This window comes from Bos mutus, chromosome 8 (genome assembly GCF_027580195.1).
Source record: "Bos mutus isolate GX-2022 chromosome 8, NWIPB_WYAK_1.1, whole genome shotgun sequence".
Taxonomy (NCBI): domain Eukaryota; kingdom Metazoa; phylum Chordata; class Mammalia; order Artiodactyla; family Bovidae; genus Bos; species Bos mutus.
The window spans coordinates 12,661,203-12,682,582 of record NC_091624.1 but is presented as its reverse complement, the minus strand read 5'-3'; the positions used below and the strand labels follow the sequence as shown (position 1 = coordinate 12,682,582).

General features: G+C 41.1%; 1 long non-coding RNA gene across 2 annotated transcripts in view; it reads right to left on the bottom strand.

Moving 5' to 3' along the window:
• LOC138988862 (uncharacterized) overlaps positions 1-21,380 on the bottom strand; it is a 123,291-nt gene that overhangs the window by 86,342 nt on the left and 15,569 nt on the right. The window contains exons 1-2 of one of the 2 annotated variants that reach the window (XR_011465040.1): positions 2,847-2,988; positions 391-536 (exon numbers count right to left, since the gene is read on the bottom strand). The exons of the other annotated variant lie outside the window; for it this stretch is intronic. This is a non-coding gene — a long non-coding RNA (uncharacterized lncRNA). Of the gene's footprint in view, positions 1-390; positions 537-2,846; positions 2,989-21,380 lie in introns of those variants that run through there. 2 annotated transcript variants of the gene reach the window in all.

Genomic DNA, 21,380 nt, shown 5'->3' with positions numbered 1-21,380 from the left:
ACTAAGTGAAGTAAGTCAGAGAAAAATACCCTATATCACTTCTATGTGAAATCTAGATATGACACAAATGCACATATCTACAAGACAGAAATAGATTCATAGAGATAGAGAAGAGACTTATGGTTGCCAGAAAGGGGGTACGGAGGTTGGACTGGGAGTTTGGAATTAGCAGATGCAAACTGCGCTATAGAGACTGGGTAAACCACAAGGTCCTACAGGATAGCACAGGGAGCCGATATTGAATATCCTGTGATAAACCGTAAAAATATGAAAGAGACTGTGTATATGTATAATTGAATCACTTTGCTGTATAGCAGAAATTAACATGTTGTAAATCAACTATACGTCAATAAAATAAATATTTAAAAAATACACTTAAACAAAGCTTACCCATTGACTCTGGACTATGGAAGATGCAATTAAAGCTTCCACACTTCCTTCTACCACTTCTTCCCTCTCCTTCCTGTTCTAGCATGTGTTTCTAGGCTGTCCAGCTGTTTCTATGCTGTCAGGATCTTTAATGTTTGTACTTTTTTCTGCAATGAATAAAGATTTGAGTATTGACTGTAGGTTGATTCTAAGCATGGGAAAAAAAAACAAAACAAAATACCTACAACAGTGTGATTAGGTAATACTAAAGCATTGCCACACAAATAGTGGTAATTAAATATTTTAATATCCATTAACACTTTATCTCTTCTATGTCATGGATGAAATATAATTTAAAATATCACAATATTTTATGTTCTCTTCTGTTCTTTAAATTATTTTTGTCATCCTCTTTCTTCTCCCTCCTTCTCACGTTTTTATTTTCTATGAAAGTATGGTGATGGTTAATTTAACATACACCATTGCAAATGAAGATGGTTTGGACTCATATTGGTGGCAGGAGGGTAGTTCCTCTGCAATTTCATTGGAATGTTTACACAGCATGGCCTCTCTTTAACAGGATGGCTCCCTGTAGGCTCTGCGAACGTGGCTCATGAGGAGGGCATAGACAAGCTGAGTTAGAACTTCCACAATCCCCAAAGTGATTAAAAAAAGAAAAAAAAACTCTACTCTGAGGGTACAGTACTTAAGTGTATTTCACTTCTGGAGAGGACTATTATTCCTTCACATTTTCATCCCCTATGAGAGTCTAAGATTTCCTCGTATTCTACTCTACCCCTGTACCTAGATTCAACACACAAGTGCCCTTCCCAGGCAAATTTTCCAGTCTATTCAGAGAGCAATTTCTTGCAGCTCCAGCTGGTGGAGAAGCCTCTCTGTCCACCTATTCTATATCCAAGCCTCGAGGTGATCACTCTGATTGACAACCCAGAGCCCATCCTTGCCCACTGCATCTGCTGACTTGGAGCCTGGAGTCTTTATTCATGTGAGGTCACTCCCCATCTTCCCTAACAGCTGGCTCCTGTGTGCTGCAGGCTGTAGTTGATGGTTTCCTGTGTTATTCATGAATAAGAACATTAGATACCCTCTGCTGTCCACATATTTGTCAACATGATGGGATGTAGATTGGTTTGGGCATATTTATAGATTTATTCTCATGCACACGCATTTATTGTCACATCAGTGAAAGGAAAGGAAAAGAGGGAGTTCAGTCAGCCTGCCATTTTGATCAAGAAGCCTCTCTGGAAGAGTTGCAGTTTAGGAATTACCTGCTCACTCCTTCTCAATCTTCTTCATTGATTCTGTGTTCCCTCCTTCTGTCAGCCTCTTAAGACTGGGCCATGCCATACATAGTTCTCTCCCTGGGGTGGATCTCTCTTTTATGTATTGTTTCCCTTAATGATCACATGCAGTCATCTCATTCATGGCTATAAATATCACCTATGAGCCAAATTTTTTAGCGTTAGCTCAAACTCCTCTCCCCAATTTCATACTCATACCTCTAACAAACTATTATAGATGAGAGCTTCAAATTCACCACACCCAACCCCCCCACCCCCAGAGCCTGCCTCTCTGGCCTGTTTCTGTGCGTGATCTACGATCAAAGGTGAAAAGTGCTTCACAGCTTGGTGTTGCCTCTCATATCAAGGAGTCTCAGAGCCTCTCCTAAATGAGAGCACACTTCGTGTCCAGGCACTGCAGCAGACTTGGTACTTTTTCTCAAGGAAGCATTTCAATATCTTCCAATACCCTCTCCCATTTCTACTGCAGCTTCAGAAATTTAACCAGTTTTTCTTTTTTTTTTGCAGTGAGCTGTTTCTCAATCCTGATTTGCAGTGCTGATGTGCATGTTTGCATTTTTTTAAAACATGGTCTATTTGTCACACTAGGAGAACTGGGGAGGGGAGAACTTGATGCTGTGCTCATTTCACCACTTTAAGCAAAATCTTCCTTATTGCGGGGACAATTTGCCCTTTCTTGTAGATTCAAATCTTCACAGCAAGTGTATTTCAGGTCATCACTCTTTTACTTGTTTTAGATCTATTTAAGTAGCACAGACACCAAGTTTAAGTGGCACAGACATCAAGATATATGCACACACAAACTTTTACTTGGGTCCTGATCGGCATAGAAACAATGGTGCCACTCACTCAGTGACTTTCAGTCACGTGAGTCATCACAGCACTGAGATGTGGTTGGAATCTACATCAGCAGGAAAGACTCATAGGCTAAGAGGGTCTGCTTTTTAATGAAGTCTTTGCCATTCAGCCATAAAAAAAAAAAGAATGAATGCCATTTGCACCAACACAGATGGACCTAGAGCTTATGATATCAAGTGAAGTACATCAGAGAAAGACAAATATCTGATATCACTTTTATGTGGCATCTAAAAAGAATGATATATATGAACTTATTTACAAAACAGAAATAGACACACAGACACAAAACAAACTTACGGTTACTGAAGGCGAAAGGTAGGGAAGGATAAACTAGTAGTTTGAGGTTAACATGTTGCTGCTGCTGCTAAGTCACTTCAGTCGTGTCTGACTCTGTGCGACCCCAGAGACGGCAGCCCACCAGGCACCCCCGTCCCTGGGATTCTCCAGGCAAGAACACTGGAGTGGGTTGCTGTTTCCTTCTCCAATGCATGAAAGTGAAAAGTGAAAGTGAAGTTGCTCAGTCGTGCCCGATTCTTAGCAACCCCATGGACTGCAGCCTACCAGGCTCCATCCATGGGATTTTCCAGGCAAGACTACTGGAGTGGGGTGCCATTGCTTTCTCCTGAGGTTAACATATACACATGTAAAACAGATAACCACAAGGACCTACTGTAGAGCACAGGGATCTATACCTAATATTTTGTAATAACATATAAGGGACAACGATCTGAAAAAGAATAGACATGCGTGTGTAACTGGATCACTTGGCTGTACACCTGAAACTAACACAACATTGTAAGTCAACTATAAGTCAATAAAAAATAATTTAAAAATAATAAAGTTGACAAATTTTTACATTTTTAAAGTCTTTGCCAGTGCATTTCTTACAAAGACGTATGTGTGTCTAGATGTTTGCCTTGCCTTCTAAAAGATTATGTTATCTGAATATAAAACAAAATTAAAGTAGAGAGAAATAATGATGACTTCTCAACCTTCACATGTCTTCCTTATGGGGTCCTTCTTAATTAAAACTTCTAAGAGATCCGAAAGAGGTACTTCTTCTTACAAACTTCATCCTCATCCCTGTAATTATGCAAGTAGCTGCCACTCCTCCCCTTTCAAACCACAGGCTCTGGAAAGTATATTCCACGTTTCGAGCGGTGCCCTTAAGAGGAGTCACCTGCACTACCTAAAGTTATGTCAGAGAGATCTAACCACAGAGCACTCCAGACTGAGACACACACTGGTATTTTCTGGGTGTGCTCTTAACTATTTGGAGCTGCGATTAAAATTAGAAGTGTAGGCATGACGCTGCTTTCTGCATTTCTTTTTTAGCCGTGTTAGTGCCAAAGTGGTTTGTATGATGCTCGTTATTATTTCATTTGATGCTTTTTTACTCAAGGATAAACCAGACATATGATTTAGAGCCAACTCTGCTTTTTCTATTTTGGTTTTTTAAATTAGTGGTATGTATTATACTGGGTTTGCCCAAAAGTTCATTCAGGTTTTTCCATAACATCTTATGGAAAAAATGAATGAACTTTTGGGCCAATCCAATATTTAAGGATCTTAAAGAAGTCTAGCTTAAAGACTAAAAAGGAAGTCTAGCTTTAAGGAAGAAAAGCTATGACAAACTTAGCATATTAAAAAGCAGAGACATAACTTTGCTGACAAAGGTTCATTTAGTCAAAGCTATGGTTTTTCCAGTAGCCATGTATGGATGTGAGAGTTGGACCATAATGAAAGCTGAGAGCTGAAGAATTGATGCTTTTGAACTGTGGGGTTGGAGAAGACTCTTGAGAGTCCCTTGGACTGCAAGGAGACCCAACTAGTCCATTATAAAGGAAATCAGTCCTTAATATTCATTGGAAGGACTGATATTGAAGCTGAAACTCCAATACTTTGGCCACCTGATGTGAAGAACTGACTCATTGGAAAGGCCCTGATGCTGGGAAAGATTGAAGGCAGGAGAAGGGACAACAGAGGATGAGATGGTTGGATGGTATCACTGACTCAATGGACATGAGTTTGAGCAAGCTCCAGGAGTTGGTGATGGATAGGGAGGCCTGGCATGCTTTTGTCCATGAGTCGCAAAGAGCTGGACATGACTGAGCAACTGAACTGACTGACTAAAGACAGTCTATGGAGTGTCTTCACTCATTGAAGTCACCTTTCTCAGGAGAGAAGAAAGATCTCAGGATCACTCTGTCCACACTACTCTGCTCAGGTCACTGCTTATGGCAACCTGAAGTAAGAATCACTGTGCTTTCAGTCTATCCCCCACACTCTCAGCAGTGACAGGCAAGGGGGATAAAATAACTGAAGAAGAAAGGTCTGCAGAGGGGTGACATTGAGTAAGCAAAGATCCACAGGTAAGTTCAATGTCTAAGATGCTAAAAAAAAAGACCAGGAAATGCCTAAGAAACTATAATTTCTAAGTTTTAATAAGAAGTCTCTAATTTTTTTTAGGAAAAACTTCTTTACCTCAGTCTCTATGGCTGACAAATTCAGTGTCCAATTATGAGATCAGTTTTCCAAAGCTTGATGAAATCATCGTTTTTGATTTTCAAACACAAGACAGTTTTGGAAGGGAGCATGCCTCTACTCAGCCAATTTTCTCAAAGCCTTGGAGAGAATTCAGTTTTTCTTCTGAAAAGCCTCCTTTCTCATTGCAGTACATGTGAATTTAGCTAGCACTTGCCCAGAACTTATCATGACTAGGTAAATCATTGTATCTACAGCACAATCAAGATGACCTTAATATATCACAATTTAAAATGATTAACCCTTTGACATGAATCTTTTACACTTAGATCCTTCACTTTAAAAATCCATGTAGACTTTTTTTTCCTTAAGATTGCCTTGTATTATTTAGTAGCCCGCCGGTTTTCCATTTTATGACAAATTGGGAAAATATTTTTATATTTTAAATATGAACATTATTTTAATGCTTATATAATAAACCATTATATACATGTTGTGTTATCTGGGCTTCCCTGCCCACCAATGCAGGAGACACAAGAGACTCAGTTTCGATCCCTGGGTCAGGAAGATGCCCTAGAGTAGAAAATGGCGTCCCACTCCAGTATTCTTGCCTGGAAAATTCGCTGGACAGAGGAGGCTGGCTGGCTATAGTTTACGGGGTCCCAAAGAGTCTGACATGACTGAGCGACTGAACACACTCACAAGTGTTATCTAAGCGGACAGGAGAGAGAGCAGCAAAAGACACAGACTCAGGCACTGACTCAAGTCCCAGCAACTAACCTTAAACTTCTATGCCTCAACTTTCCTCATTTATAAAATAAGAATAAGACCTAGTTCATAGCTTGCTGAAGAATTAAACGGGTTAAAAATGGACAATACTTAGAAAAGTGCCCGATACATAGGAAATACTACCAAGAATTTGCTAATATGTGTCTAGTATTTACTATTACATAGGAAGCTGCCACAAATCATAGCTAAATGTATAGCTTCCATGAAATATAGCGTCGGACACAACTGAGCAACTTCACTTTTACTTTTCATTTTCATGCATTGGAGAAGGAAATGGCAACCCACTCCAGTGTTCTTGCCTGGAGAATCCCAGGGACGGGGGAGTGTGGTGGGCTGCCGTCTATGGGGTCGCACAGAGTCAGACACAACTGACGCGACTTAGCAGCAGCAGCAGCACCATGAAGTACAGCTAAATCACCGCACATACCTTTTTACATATCTTTTTACTGTTTCCAAAGAATACAACAGTCTCCCTGGTGGTTCAGTGGTAAAGAATCCACCTGCCAATCCAGCCCTGAGTCCAGAAATCTTGCAACAATTTACACAACCAACAGCAACACATGCAAGTAACACTTTCTTATACAGGGTACCTTTTATCCATTTTGATAAGGGACAAATTTTATCTCCTTGCTTTAATATTATTTATTTTTTAATTCCTAGAGACACTGCAAATTTTTTCATGTATTCTTATCAACTGTTTTTTTGGTCATTTTGTAAATTGTCAAGTATGCACTTCTTTTTCTTTCCAACTGATTATCTTTCATCTGTTCTAGGTTTTTTGGAATCTCTTAGAATGCATAACTTTATATTCATTATCTTTACTCTCATTGTATTTATTAATTTCATGTCATTTTCCTCTGGGATAGGATAAATGATTTTCATTCAATACATCTCTTATGTAAAGAGCCAAGCTGCTTTTAACTATTTCTATTGTATCATTATTTTTATTGAATTATTTTTAGTAATAATATATTCACACGAATCTACCTCTAGAGGTTATAAACATCTATACAGCAGACTTTCGTTTCTGGAAAGATGGAGGAGGTATGCTTTTCCCTATTCCACCCACTACATACGACTAAAAACCTTGACCGTCAAATGGAAAACAAAGGTAAGACTATGAAAAGCTAGAAAAGTAGGCAGATCGGTTCAGAAGGAGGAATGACACATGGTGAGTCCCTAGATTTTCATCTAGCTTCAAATATCTCAGATTCAGAGCTGAAGAAGCTGGAAACCCAGAAGCATCAATGCACATACACCCCTAAAGGCCCTAACTAAAGCCTGCTCTCTATAGCCAGGAAAAAGGGCAGACTAATTAAGACAGAAAACTTTGAAACAATAATTGCTCTATTCTTCCTCCATACCACAGAAAAAATATAGTCCTTTCCCATCGAGGCCCGCAAAGGCTGAAAGGGGGCCTATATTTCCACCCTCACCCGTCCATAATGAGGGGCTCAAACCCTGCAGAAGTGGCATTGGAAAAATCTGACACAAGCCAGGAACTAAGACTTTCATTCCCGCTGGATTCTAAATGTGTGCAGAGGAAGCATTTGAGGCAAGTAAACTATAAACCAGGGAGGTTACAAGGATGTGAAGGGAGGCAAAGTTTCTATGCTTCATTTGAACTGGTAGAATGTCAACCCCAATAGACTGTGACAGGTTACATACAAACATATAATGGAATATCTGGAGCAACCACTGACCAAATTATATGAAGTGATATACTTGAAAACACTACTGGTAAATCAAAATGGAATTCTAAAAATTGTTCAAGTAACCCACAGGATGTGAGAAAAGAGAAAGAAAAAAATAGAACAGAAAGTAACAAACAAAATGGCAGACTTAAGCCCTAGCAGGTTAATAATTATATGAAGTGCCGTGATCGTGGGATTTTCAATGTTTGGATGGGCTTCCTGCTCAAGATGGGAGAGGGAACACATGTCTTTGCCTCACCACCTGGGGTCTCAGTGGACTATAGATTTTGATACATTTCTGGAAGACAGAAAGCAGATGGAGTCATGCTGACAGAAAACAGAACAGAGGAAATAAAAGAAGGATGAAGTAGACATGGGAACCATTCTTCTTGGCTAACCCCTTGTGACTGTTTCCCTAGATCTACTAACTAAAGTGTTATCACCTTGCAAAGAGGGTAATTCAGGCTGTATGAATGGTGATCTTTCTATTGTCAGTACCTGGGCCCTATAAGTAAATATTTTGACCACCACTGCTAAGCTGCTAAGTCGCTTCAGTCGTGTCCAACTCTGTGTGACCCCATAGACAGCGGCCCATCAGGCTCCCCCGTCCCTGGGATTCTCCAGGCAAGAACACTGGAGTGGATTGCCATTTCCTTCTCCAATGCATGAAAGTGAAAAGTGAAAGTAAGTCGTGCAGTCGTGTCCGACTCTTCGGGACCCATGGTCTGCAGCCTACCAGGCTCCTCCATCCATGGGATTTTCCAGGCAAGAGTACTGGAGTCGGGTGCCATTGACCACCACACCTAATAACAAATTTCCAGTCATTCCTTCCTCCTCTCACCCACCCACTAATTTGTTATTTCATTCATACGACCAGGAGTCACTGATTGGCTATTAAATGCTAGGCACTGTTGTAGATGCTGGGGAAACAGGAGTGAACAAATAAATGCGCAAGGTCTTGGAGGTGGTAGTTTCTATCATAATGGAAAACAGTAAACTTGAAAAGAAAGACATAAAGGTGATCATTTTAAATAGCAGTAAGCACCATGAAGGCAGAGAATTTGTGCATACATCACAAATAAATGTATCAGCTATATACATATAGTTAAAATGTATTAACTATACATATATATTATAAATATATTAACTATATATATATATATAAAATAGCATTCCAAGGGCTGTTTATACCAGTGGTCCCCAACCTTTTTGGCACCAGGCACTGGTTGCATGGAAGACAATTTTTCCATGGACTGGGTGGCAGAGGATGGTTTCAGGAAGCATTAGATTTATTATGCACTTTATTATTATTACATCAGCTCCACCTCAGGTCATCAGACAGTAGATCCCAGAGACTGGAGACCCCTGGTGTATACAACACCTACCCCAAGTGATGGAGATCTCATCACCATCAGCAAACAGTGCAACTCTAGATTCCCATCCCTAGAGATGCTTCCTGGTACCACTTCTAGGCCACTGTTTTAGGTCAGGTTCCATAATAGTCACACCGAAGATGAGGATTCCTGTGCCACTGACTTTTTAAGGAAATGTTTGGGGCAGGGGTGGGGGGCAGGGAGGGAATCCTTAGGGAGGGGAGGAAGCAGAATTGGGCAGCAAAGGAACTGGGCAAATGGGGTGGTTTCAGCTAAAGTGTGACTCAGCTTGACCTCACTGGGAGCTCTGGAGCATGAAGTATATCCCAGAGGTTGTCCTGTGAAGTGAGTGAAAGTTGCTCAGTTGTGTCCAACTCTTTGTGACCCCATGGACTATACAGTCCATGGAATTCTCAGGCCAGAATACTGGTGTGGGTAGCCTTTCCCTTCTCCAGGGCATCTTCCCAACCCAGGGATTGAACCCAGGTCTCCCTCATTGCAGGCAGATTCTTTACCAGCTGAGCCACAACGGAAGCCCAGGAATGCTGGAGTGGGTAGCCTATCTCTTCTCCAGCAGATCTTCCCAACCCAGGAATTGAACCGGGGTCTCCTGCATTGTAGGTGGATTTTTTACCAACTGAGCTATGAGGGAAGCCCAAGAGGTTGGCCTACCCAGTGATAAAGGCAATGTACTCTTAAACCTGTGCTTTGATCAGCGTTGGGCTAGAAGCTGCCCCTGGGCACACTGGGAAGTGGCGGATGCAATCTTGTGTAAGTATCATGACACCTTAACTTTTTATGTTTTACACTTCCCCTCATACTGCTAGTGGGTGTGACATAAATCCTGGTAACACAATCTATCTTTTAAGATGGTTCAGGATCCAGCCCTCCCTTCTTGCTGAAGCACCAGCTGAACTTGAGGAGAAAGAAAGAATGATCCAAATTCAACCTTAGCTGGCTACCAAATGAATGAGATAGAAACTGCCTACTGCACATTTTCTCTATGCAATACTAACAGCATGTATTTAGCCCATCCGTTGGACTTCTTTCTTACAAGAACGCTTCCACTGATTCCTAGTCAGGGAAGGGTGCATTCCCCCAGGCTTTTGGAGTCCTCAAAGTACCACAATTGCCAATAAGAGACAAGGAAAGAGAAATGAGAAGAAGTAGCGAGAGAATCTTCTACCTTCCTCATTATTTACAAACCATCACGTGTCCCTAATTTCTGTCCTGGATCCAAACTGTGTTGTCAGCATTTTAAGAAGAAATTGAGAAGTTTTTCTGTAGCTCTGATATATATAATTTCTGGAGTCTATGCCTCTACGTGCTGGAAATACAAAAGGGGAAGTATCCCAGTTCAAGTTTAGTAAACTATAACTCTTCCTGTTGTCAAGGATTTCACAGCTTCACTCACACTTGGGAAAGCTCTCAGAACAGATTTGACAATATTTCGCAAATACCACAAAAGAACTTGCTCAGCAAGGAAAATTCCAAGCTTGGCACTAAACAATGTAATCTATCAAATGGCACCAGCCAGTCTCACTCAACATGATCAGTACCAATTTTTTCTTGGACTAGAGGGGTCCCTGACTTGGGCCCCACTCTGGCTCTTCTCTGGACATGACCTTTCTCGTGGGGTAAGGAGTCCGAGTTGCCAAGGAGATATGCCTCCCTAGAGTCAAATTTCCCTCCTTTTAAACCATGTTCCAGGTATCAGACACCCTAGAATTTCAGAGCTGGCACAATCCTTTTTCTCACTTCCTCTCATCCGGACTGGACAGTTCTGGTATATGCACTCAGGGGCAGCTGCTCTGAAAATATTAACACTGATGTGGGCATGAGATCCTTCATGTGCTGGGCAGACTCCAGGATGGGAAAGAAAAAAAGATGATGGTCAGAGTTCAGTTCTTCCCATGCTATCACATCTAGAAGGGAGCTCCAAAGAGTTCCAGAATTCTAATTGTGTGCATGTATGTAATGGCATTAATACATAATACTATAATCAGCATTATTAGTATATGTTAATTATATATATTCCAATCATCATAGAATCATTCCAGCTCAATGTTATTAGTTGCTCTAAGCAACCATTCACCCTAGGGGTCCTGCCATCTCACCAGGACATCTAGAGAGTGGGTCTCCATCACAGTTAGAAACCAGACTTTGGTCCCCTTCTCAGCCTTGGAGAGTCTCATCCTTTCTGTTGTTGATTTCTTACACCTAATCTCTCCAATTATTTTAGGCTTTCTCAAGGGCCAAGAAGAAAGACTGTACAAGCAGCTCAGGCTTTAGGCACTGAGAAAATATCTGTAGCAAAGGAAATGATGGCTTTTAGACTAGGAACAAATTTCAGAGGGAAAAGCCATTTCAAATATCTCTAAGTTTTCCAGCAGCAAAAAGAAAATTCAAAGTAGTACCTCAACAATCATGTAGGATATTTGACTTATTACATATTTACATTATTTTAGACAACACTATAAAAATTCATTGTATTGAATATATGTGCCTATATTCTTGGGATAGATTTCAAACAGCAGAAATATGAGATATTATTTGAGGGGTCTTTCTTAGTTAAACAAATAGAGAATGAGGTCATTGATTTCACATTTGAAGGGCAAAGAGAACTTTTTGTCCTTTGAATTTGCTTTTCCAAGAAGATATGGTTAGATAGCATCACCAACTCAATGGACATGAATCTGAGCAAACTCTGGGAGATACTGAAGCACAGGGGAGACCCTGCGTGCTGCAGCCCATGGAGTGGGAAAGAGTCGGACGCAACTTAGTAACAACAACCTTAACACACCCCACAGGCAAGATGGACTAATTGTGTGGAAGCCAGGGGTGTCCTGGAAGATACTCAACTCCTTACGCCTGACGTTCAAAGTTAGGAGAACTTGTTCGGGATGGATTGTGATGGTCTGACCAAGTTCTGCCATCAGGAAAGAATAATAAAGTCACCGCTGCCCCCACCAGGAAGGAAGGGAAGTTTGGGATGGTATCAGACCTCCTCGTAGAGCTATGAAATGTGGTAGGGGAGGCTGGTTCTGTACAGCATGAGGCTGAAGAAGGAAGCAGTTCTGTATCAGTGACACACATAAAGGTTTGCTAATTCAGACTCTTGCCCAAGCACAGAGATGTGTTTGGACCAGAAGAGACACCTCTGCCCTAGCGGACAAGCAGGCCAGATCTCCATCAGCAGCAACTGCAGCAGAGCTGATGGACCAATCCATCCTCCCAGTTTCCTGCCTCCTCTGGAATGTTAAGACGGAGCTGGCCCCTTCTGCTTGGGGTCCTGGACCACTGAGGACCTAAGAAGAGAGAACTCAAGAGGAAGAATCTATGGGGGTTTGAATTAATGCTTGGAAAAATAAGAAATGGGAATGTATTTGCACCCCAAGCTGGAGAAATAGGTTATTAAATATTCACACTATCAGAATCATGGATTTGTTCACACTGCAGTGCAGAGAAAATAGATAAAATGTAGATTCTTTGTTGCTTTCTTGAGTATTCCCAGCAGCTGCATAGAGGGGAAACCTATGGTTTAGTTTACCATAGTAAACCTGGCCCAATAACATTATTTAGATAGCCCTTTAGGAATGTAGGCACCTCATATGAAATTCTTTATAGTTTGTGAAACCAAGCAGGACCCTATGTGGCTCCTGGGCATGGAAGCCTTTCTGTGTCCCCCATTTCTTATTTGTAGGGAATAGGCTTCAGCTTCCAGGACCCTCCCTGAGGTCTAAAGAGCAGATTCTAATCAGTCGCTAATCAGGAATGGAGCGGATGCAGAGACAAGGGAGGAGGAGACCAGTGCAAGTTCGATGCGTGAAGCAGGGCATTCAAAGCCTGTGCTCTGAGACAACACAGAGGGATGTGGTGGGGAGGGAGGTGGGAGAGGAGTCCAGGAAGGGGGTGCACATGTGTAGCCATAGCTGATTCATGTCAGTGTATAGCAAAACCCACAATATTGTAAAGTAAGCAGCCTCCAACTAAAATGAATAAATTAACTTTTTAAAAAAGAAACAAATGTAGTTCACAGCTGATTTACAATGTTGTAGTAGCTTCAGGGGTAGAGCAAAGTGATTCAGTTATACATATACATATAGAAAAAAAGGTTATCCCAGAATATTGTGTTTCCTGTGCCAATTATTCTTCAAAATTAAAATAATAAATAAAATATTTTTATTAGATTAAAAAATAAATAAGCAACAGTGCAGGGCTTCCCCGGTGGCTCAGTGGTAAAGAAACCGCCTGCCAGTGCAGGAGACACAGGTTTGATCCCTGATCTGGGAAGATCCCACAGGCCACAGGGCAACTAAACCCGAGCACCACAACTCTGGAGCCTGGGCCCCACAACAAGAGGAGCCACTGCGATGAGCAGCTCGTGCTCTACAGTGAAAGAATAGCTCCCGCTTGCCACAACTAGAGAAAAGCCCATGCAGCAATGAAGACCCAGTCCCCCAAAACATAAAATAAAAAGCTAAACAAGCTTAAGAAAAAGGAACACTAGGGCAGCCTTGGGCCAGGGTCCTGGTTCAACCTCTAGGACACACACAACAGTGTCTGTGAGCTCCTCTGAAGAACTAAAACTCCCAACAAATGGAAGGTATTAACTACTTCATCAAGCATTTCTCATTCCAGAGAGAAGTTCACAGTTTGATGACCTCAAGAACCACAGAAACTCATGAGGAGACCCCTGAGACCAGATTAAAGGAATGCAGGCCCTGCACACATCCTGATCCTTACCAGCAACCCTGCCCTGGAACCATCACTCTAAAACTCCTCACCAACCGCCCCCCGCAAGTTGCGACACACAATTTTGAGAGCATCAGACCCCTGTGTCCCTCTTTGCCTGGCTAAACAATAAAGCTATTCTTTTCTACTTCTCCCAAAACTCTGTATCCAGCATTCAATTTAGCACCAGTACATGGAGGCCAACTTTTGGCGTCACTGTCAGATGACTTTACCCAACCTCCCTCCCTCTTCAGGATGGTATTTGAGCAAATGGCAGAGAGATTTGCTGACCTCATGAAAGCAAGAAAAGGGGTCCAAGGTTGCATGCTGTGCCCCTGGATCTTTGCTTGTCCCCAAAGAAAGCTTGTCTGTGTGTCCCCTGGACTAGTGACCACTGAGTTATGCACAACTGGTTATATATTATCTTATAAAACCAGAGAAGATGGTCCAAACCATTTGGCCCCCTCTCAAACACTCTATACCAATTGTAAATAAAAGGGGAAAAAGTTCAATTGAATAAAGTAGTTTAATTGGAAATAGTACAAATGAACGAACAATGTTGGGAGATATTCATAGTACAAGACTGTCCACAGGGTATTACAATGACAATGTTAATGGAAGGCCTAACTGGTTTAATATATGCTCTTTTCTTCCATCAGCATGGACTGGTTCATTGAAATTAACAGATTCCAAAACAAGCCCAAACATGTTCTGTTTACATTCTAGGAATTATGATTATATGCCTTTCATGATTCAATGGTCAAACAAAATTCCAGCCAGCGATAAGTTTTCCAAAGTTCTGGAAAAAACAGGCATGCTATTTTATATGTGTTTAGAACCATTGACAATGACATCATGTATATATAATCAAGAGTTTCTTTCATTTTATTTCAAATCAGGGCACAGTGAGAAGCCTCCTATCAAAACTTCAAGGCAAAGGGATGAAAGAATTGCTCACCCTCCCTAAATCCTAAACCTCCAAGACGGGCACAACTAAACCAGAGCTTTGTATTGCTGGACAACCCCTGGCTGCGGACCAGCCCTAAATGATGGGCAGTTTGCCTGAAGCACTTGTGAGCCTGGAATCTCTTGGGCAGAACCCTTGGCTGGAGAAAAGTTTATCTGCAGGAAATATCTTTGCTGGGGGCAGGTGGAGGGGGGTGGAGGACCGAAGGGTCTACTGTACTTGAGGTTTTTTTTTTTCTTCAGCAGAGAGATTTCAAAACAATCCTCATTCATGTCTAAATGAAGCTTTCCCAGCTAGATTAAAGATGCTGCTAAGGGCTGTGGAAGAGTAAGGGAAAGACTATTCTGTTAAATTAAACCTGCAATCAATGGCACCCCACTCCAGCACTCTTGCCTGGAAAATCCCATGGATGGAGGAGCCTGGTAGGCTGCAGTCCATGAGGTCGCTAAGAGTCGGACACGACTGAGTGACTTTACTTCACTTTCACTTATTTGGTCTTGAAATAGTTAGCAACAAAAGGCAACAGAGAGTGAATTTGATGAGTACGTGCCTTTTGAAAAGAAGTCTTTAAAATTAATATCACTTTTGTTGATGTTGTAAAGGAGAAATTGAACAATAAGGTAATACAAATTATAGAAAATGGACAATGTTAATACAGTCAGCTCTCCATATCTGTGGGTCTTGTATCCATGGATACACAGGGCTGACTAGACCAGCCATTTTACATAAGGGACTTGAGTATCCTCAGATTTTGGTGTCTGCGGGGGTCTTGGAGCCAACCCCCCATGGATCCTGAAGGATGAATGTATAAATTGATTTACTTATACTCCTCAACTTGAAATTTTAATGTTTGTTAATCTTCATTTGGAAGGGGTTTATTGTGGAATTTTCAAGGTTTCCATGACCTTCCAGTTCAAAATGGAAGAGGAAACACATGGATTTGTCTGGATTTGTCTCACCATCTCAACACTCAAAAAACTAAGATCATGGCATCCAGTCCCATCACTTCATGGCAAATAGATGGGGAAACATGGAAACAGTGACAGACTTTATTTTGGAGGCTCCAAAATCACTGCAGATGGTGACTGCAGCCATGAAATTAAAAGATGCTTACTCCTTGGAAGAAAAGCTATGACCAACCTAGACAGCATATTAAAAAGCAGAGACATTACTTTGCCAACAAAGGTCCATCTAGTCAAAGCTATGGCTTTTCCAGTAGTCATGCATGGATGTGAGAGTTGGACTATAAAGAAAGCTGAGCGCCAAAGAATTGATGCTCTTGAACTGTGGTGTTGGAGAAGACTCTTGAGAGTCCCTTGGACTGCAAGGAGATCCAATCAGTCCATCCTAAAGGAAATCAGTCCTGAATATTCATTGGAAGGACCGATGCTGAATTTGAAACTCCAATAGCTTGGCCACCTGATATGAAGAGCCAAGTCATTGGAAAAGACCCTGATGCTGGGAGGGATTGAAGGCTGGAGGAGAAGGGGACGGCAGAGGATGAGGTGGTTGGATGGCATCAATGACTTGATGGACATGAGTTTGAGTAAGCTCCAGGAGTTGGTGATGGTCAGGGAAGCCCGGCATGCTGCAGTCCATGGGATTGCAAAGAGTCAGACACAACTGAGCAACTGAACTGAAGATGAGCAAATTACTAAAATATAATAATGACCCTTGAGGAAAAAGTCATTTTTCACATAATTGAGAAAAATCTAAGAAAAAGATACTGTAATTTGTTTTCTCTTAAAAGTTTGAAATGATACTGAGGTGGTGTTTTTCAGTACCTCAGTCATGTCCAACTCTTTTCAATCCCATGGACTGCAGCACACCAGGCTTCCCTGTCCTTTACTATCTCCTGGAGTTTGCTCAAACTCATGTCTATTGAGTCGACGGTGCCGTCCAATCATCTCATCCTCTGTCGTCCCCTTCTCCTATTCTCAGACTTTCCCAGCATCAGGGTCTTTTCCAATGAGCTGGCTCTTCAAATCAGGTGTCCAAAGTATTGGAGCTTCAGCTTCAGCATCAGTCCTTCCAGTGAATATTTAAGGTTGATTTCCTTTAGGGTTAACTGGTTTGTTCTCCTTGCAGTCCAAGGGACTCTTAAGAATCTTCTCCAACACCACAGTTCAAAACCATCAATTCTTCAGGACTCAGCCTTCTTTATATTCTAACTCTCACATCTGTACATAATTACTGGAAAAACCATAGCTTTGACTATATGGAGTTTTATCGGCAAAGTAATGTCTCTGCTTTTTAATATGCTGTTTAGGTTTGTCATAGCCTTTCTTCCAAGGAGCAAGTGTCACTTAATTTCATAGCTGCAGTTACCATCTGCAGTGATTTTGGAGCCCAAGAAAATAAAGTCTGTCACTGTTTGCATTGTTAACCCTCTATTTGCCATGAAGTGATGGGATTGGATGTCATTATCTCAGTTTTTTGAATGTTGAGTTTTAAGCCACCTTTTTCACTCTCCTCTCTCATCTTTGGGCTTCCCTTGGGGCTCAGTAGGTAAAGAATCTGCCTGTAATGAGGGAGACCTGGGTTTGATCCTGGGTTGAGAAGATCCCCTGGAGAAGGAAAAGGCTACCCACTCCAGTATTCTGGCCCAGAGAATCCCATGGATTTGTATAGTCCATGGGGTCGCAAAGAGTCGGACACGACTGAGTGACTTTCACTCACTCACTCTCACCTTCATCAAGAGGTTCTTTAGTTCCTCTTTGCTTTCTGCCATTAGGGTGGTATTATCTGCATATCTGAGGTTACTGATATTTCTCTTAAGAATATTGATTCCAGTTTGTGCTTCATCCAGCTCTGCATTTCATGTAATGTACCCTGTATATATAAGTTAAATAAGTAGTATGACAATATACAGTCTTGATGTACTCCATTGTTCCATGTCCGGTTCTAACTGTTGCTTCTTGACTGGCACACAGGTTTTGCAGCAGGCAGGTAAGGTGGTCTGGTACTCCCATCTTTTTAAGAATTTTCCACAGTTTGTTCTGATCCACACAGTCAAAGGCTTTAGCATAGTCAATGAAAAAGAAGTAGATGTTTTTCTGGAACTCTCTTGCTTTTTTCTATGATCCAGTGGATGTTGGCAATTTGATCTCTGGTTCTTCTGCTTTTTCTAAATGCAGCTTGTACATCAGGAAGTTTTTGGTTCATGTACTGTTGAAGCCTAGCTTGAAGGAGTTTGAGCATTACCTTACTAGCATGTGAAATGAGTTTAATTGTGCAGTAGTTTGACCATTCTTTGGCATTACCCTTCTGTGGAATTGGAATGAAACTAACAACTATAAGAACAGTTGCTATAGAAAAGGAGAGAAAAACAATGGGGTTTTAAAAATATTTTGGCTAAAAGAGAAAAGTTAACAGAAAAAATATATGGTTGAATAATTGAATTAATAAACCAATTTATTAATTAATGATCTCATTTCTTCATCTCTCATTTTATGCACACCCTTTGCTATTTAATATCATGATGACTTTTCCTATTTGTCTCTGGGTTTGTCCAGGTGCATTCCCTTAGCCAAAGATGCTAACAAGCAACATAGGAATAATCTTGAGAGACATGTATTCCCTTACTTCCATTTATACTATTGCCATAGAAATGTCTAAGTTAGGCTTCTGGGTGTATGAGAGAGCTGCATGGGCAGGGCTTCATGCTGGTAGCCTGCCAACTCTTGGTCACACTATCAAGCTCAGCCGACATTTGAAGAATTGCCCATTCAAGTCTCAGATAACACTCCTCCTTAGGAAGGCTTTTCCTGACATCTCCATCTGATGAATCCCTCCTGGGCAATTTTACTCATCACTAAAGGTACTATTCAAAGCTGCTGCTGCTGCTGCTAAGTCGCTTCAGTTGTGTCCAACTCTGTGCGACCCCATAGATGGCAGCCCACTAGGCTCCGCCGTCCCTGGGATTCCCCAGGCAAGAACACTGGAGTGGGTTGCCATTTCCTTCTCCAATGCATGAAAGTGAAAAGTGATAGTGAAGTCGCTCAGTCATGCCCGACTCTTAGTGACTCCATGGACTGCAGCCTACCAGCCCCCTCCATCCATGGGATTTTCCAGGCAAGAGTACTGGAGTGGGGTGCCACTGCGTCATGACCTTGTCTGCATCTTTGTGTTCATGTTGACTGATTGTTCTACTTGAATGAAAACACCATTAGATCAAGGACTTTGTCCATCTTCCTCACTAGTGTTTCTCTAGTATCCACAACAGTGTCTTGCATTTAGCAGGTCATCAGTAAGGATTTCTTAAATAAATGAATTTTAAAATGAGTGAATGAGTTGGCAGAAAGAAAAACTGGAAAGAAGACTGGTTATTAGCAGTGATAGTCAAAATATTTACCAACTGATATGGGCCATATTAGACAAATTAGGGAGATCACCATCCACAGGATACCTGGAGGACACCCTCTTACTAGATGAATGACACTTAGTTGATCTACGGAAGATCCAGAGAATTCCTCAAGTACAGTAGACACCCCATACCTGTGGTTTCACTTCCCTTGATTTTAGTTACCCCATCATTGCAGTCTTAAATTATTAAATGGAAAATTTCAGAAATAAACAATTCATGACTTTCAAATTTCAAGATGTTCTGAGTAGAGTGATGAAATCTCACACCACTCTGCTCTGTCCCACCCAGGACATGATTCATCCTTTTGTCCAGTGGATCCCGCCTATTCACTGTCTTGGTTATCAGATAGAATATCTTGGCAGAGTTTGTGTTCAAGTAACTCTGATTTTACTTAACTGTGATCCCATAGTGCAAAAGTAATGATGCTGGCAAGTCAAATATGCCAAAGAGAAGCTGTAAAGTGCTTAAATCAAGTATATATATATACAAGTTATCAACTTGATAAGTAAAGAAAAAAAATCGTATGCTGAAGTTGCTAGGATCCACAGTGAGGACAAATCTCCCAGCTGTGAAACTGCAGAGAAGAGAAGTTTGTGCTACTTTTGCGGTTCTACCTTAAACAGCAGAAGCTATGGCCACAGTGCGTAAGTGTTTAGTTAGGGTGGAAAAGCATTAAATTTGTACAATAAACTATTTTAAGAGAGAGAGATAGCACTCACATACCTTTTATCACAGTATATTGTTATAACTATTTTATTATTGTTGTTAATCTCTTACTGTGCCTAATTTTTAAATTTAAATTTTATCATAGTGGGGTGTGTGTGTGTATAGAAAAAACATAGCAGATGTAAGGTTTTGTACTATCACAGTTTCAGGCAGCCACTGGGGGTCCTGGAATATATCCTTTTTGGATAAGGGTGGGGGGGTGTGTTACTGTACTTCAATATTTTAACAACTGAGTTAGCCTCTGGTACACACATTTTGAAGACGACTCTGGTGATTAGGACAGCAATGGAACTGTACGACAGTAGCAAAGTTCCATAAACTGGACAAATACATCATATGACTCATTTCTGAGTGCTCAGTAGTATCACCTTGGCACCCCCAAATCTTCCAATGCTATTCCTGGATCTCGTATCGGTGGCAATGTAAAACGAGGATTGCTCAGCTTCAACATCACACTCTCAGGCACTGCTCTTGCTTTAAGGGATTGAAGTCACTTAAGGAAAAGAATGAGGTCACTTACACTTCTTGAAAACTCTTTCCCACTTCACCCACTCATATTTCTCTGAAGTCAGTGAGCCATTACTTCTTCTTGGCAACAAAGAGCTGCCCTCTCTTATTTCCCAACGTCCCCCTTCTCTGCCAAGATAATCTTTCCCAGACAGGGGCATTCAGGAGGAATAGAAGTCTCCAGAAATGGGAGGGAGGGGGGGAATCCCACAGAAAAGGCCCTGGCAGGGCTTAGTTAAATGAATTCCACATTTGGATAGGAACCAGCAGCTGACGCACATATGAGAAGCTTAGGAGAGAATGTGTACCAAATAGTTCACCAAAACCAAAAATCAAAATTTTAATTTTCAGGTCATGGAGAAGAAGTCTTATTGAAAGAATGCACCAGTTGACTTTCCATACCAAATGTCTGTTAACTGCAAAGGGCAAGTTAACTACTAACTAAAATAATCAACATTATAAAACGTCACTTTTTGGTTGAAAAAAGAAGAAAACCTGTTCAAGCCAATTTTTAAAGAGAGTGATGGTTAATTTCTCTAAATGCTCTTTTACTCAACAGACAAGGATAACTACTAACAGTCTCTTGGAAAATCTATCAAAAATGAATGAAAGACATTTTTAATGACTTCAAATTGTTACATCCCATTGCTTCAAGCATGCATAAAGATAGATTATCATCACTGTATGAAATGTCCTGTTTCTTAGAAATATCATTCCCTATACATGTGAACATTTGAAACATCAGCCCACACAATAATACAATGATTAAAACCATAAATAGGTTGGACGTTAACTAATGAACTTTTCCTTTTTTTAGAAAACCAGCAGCATTATTTGAGAAATGGATAAAAGAGTTGCAAGTACAGAGTTTTTAATCCTACCTCCTGCTGCGAAGGGGCTGTTAAATATTTGTAAACAGAAAGCAACCCTAGAAGAAAAGCTTCTGATTAATGGGAGCAAGTCTTTCAGGAAACACCCTACTTGAAAGATATTCTTTTCCCCCGCCTAAAGTCAGAGAAGTCACTAAACCCTCCCCATCAAAGCTTCAGGAATTTTTTTAATAGCTTGTTTTTTCATCCCAGAATCATTAACAGTATGGAACAGACAGAATTCCAGCATCCCTACATTTCATAGATAACAAAAGGAACTCACAAAGAGTCAAAGTAATGAGAAAAGTTGATGAAAATCATG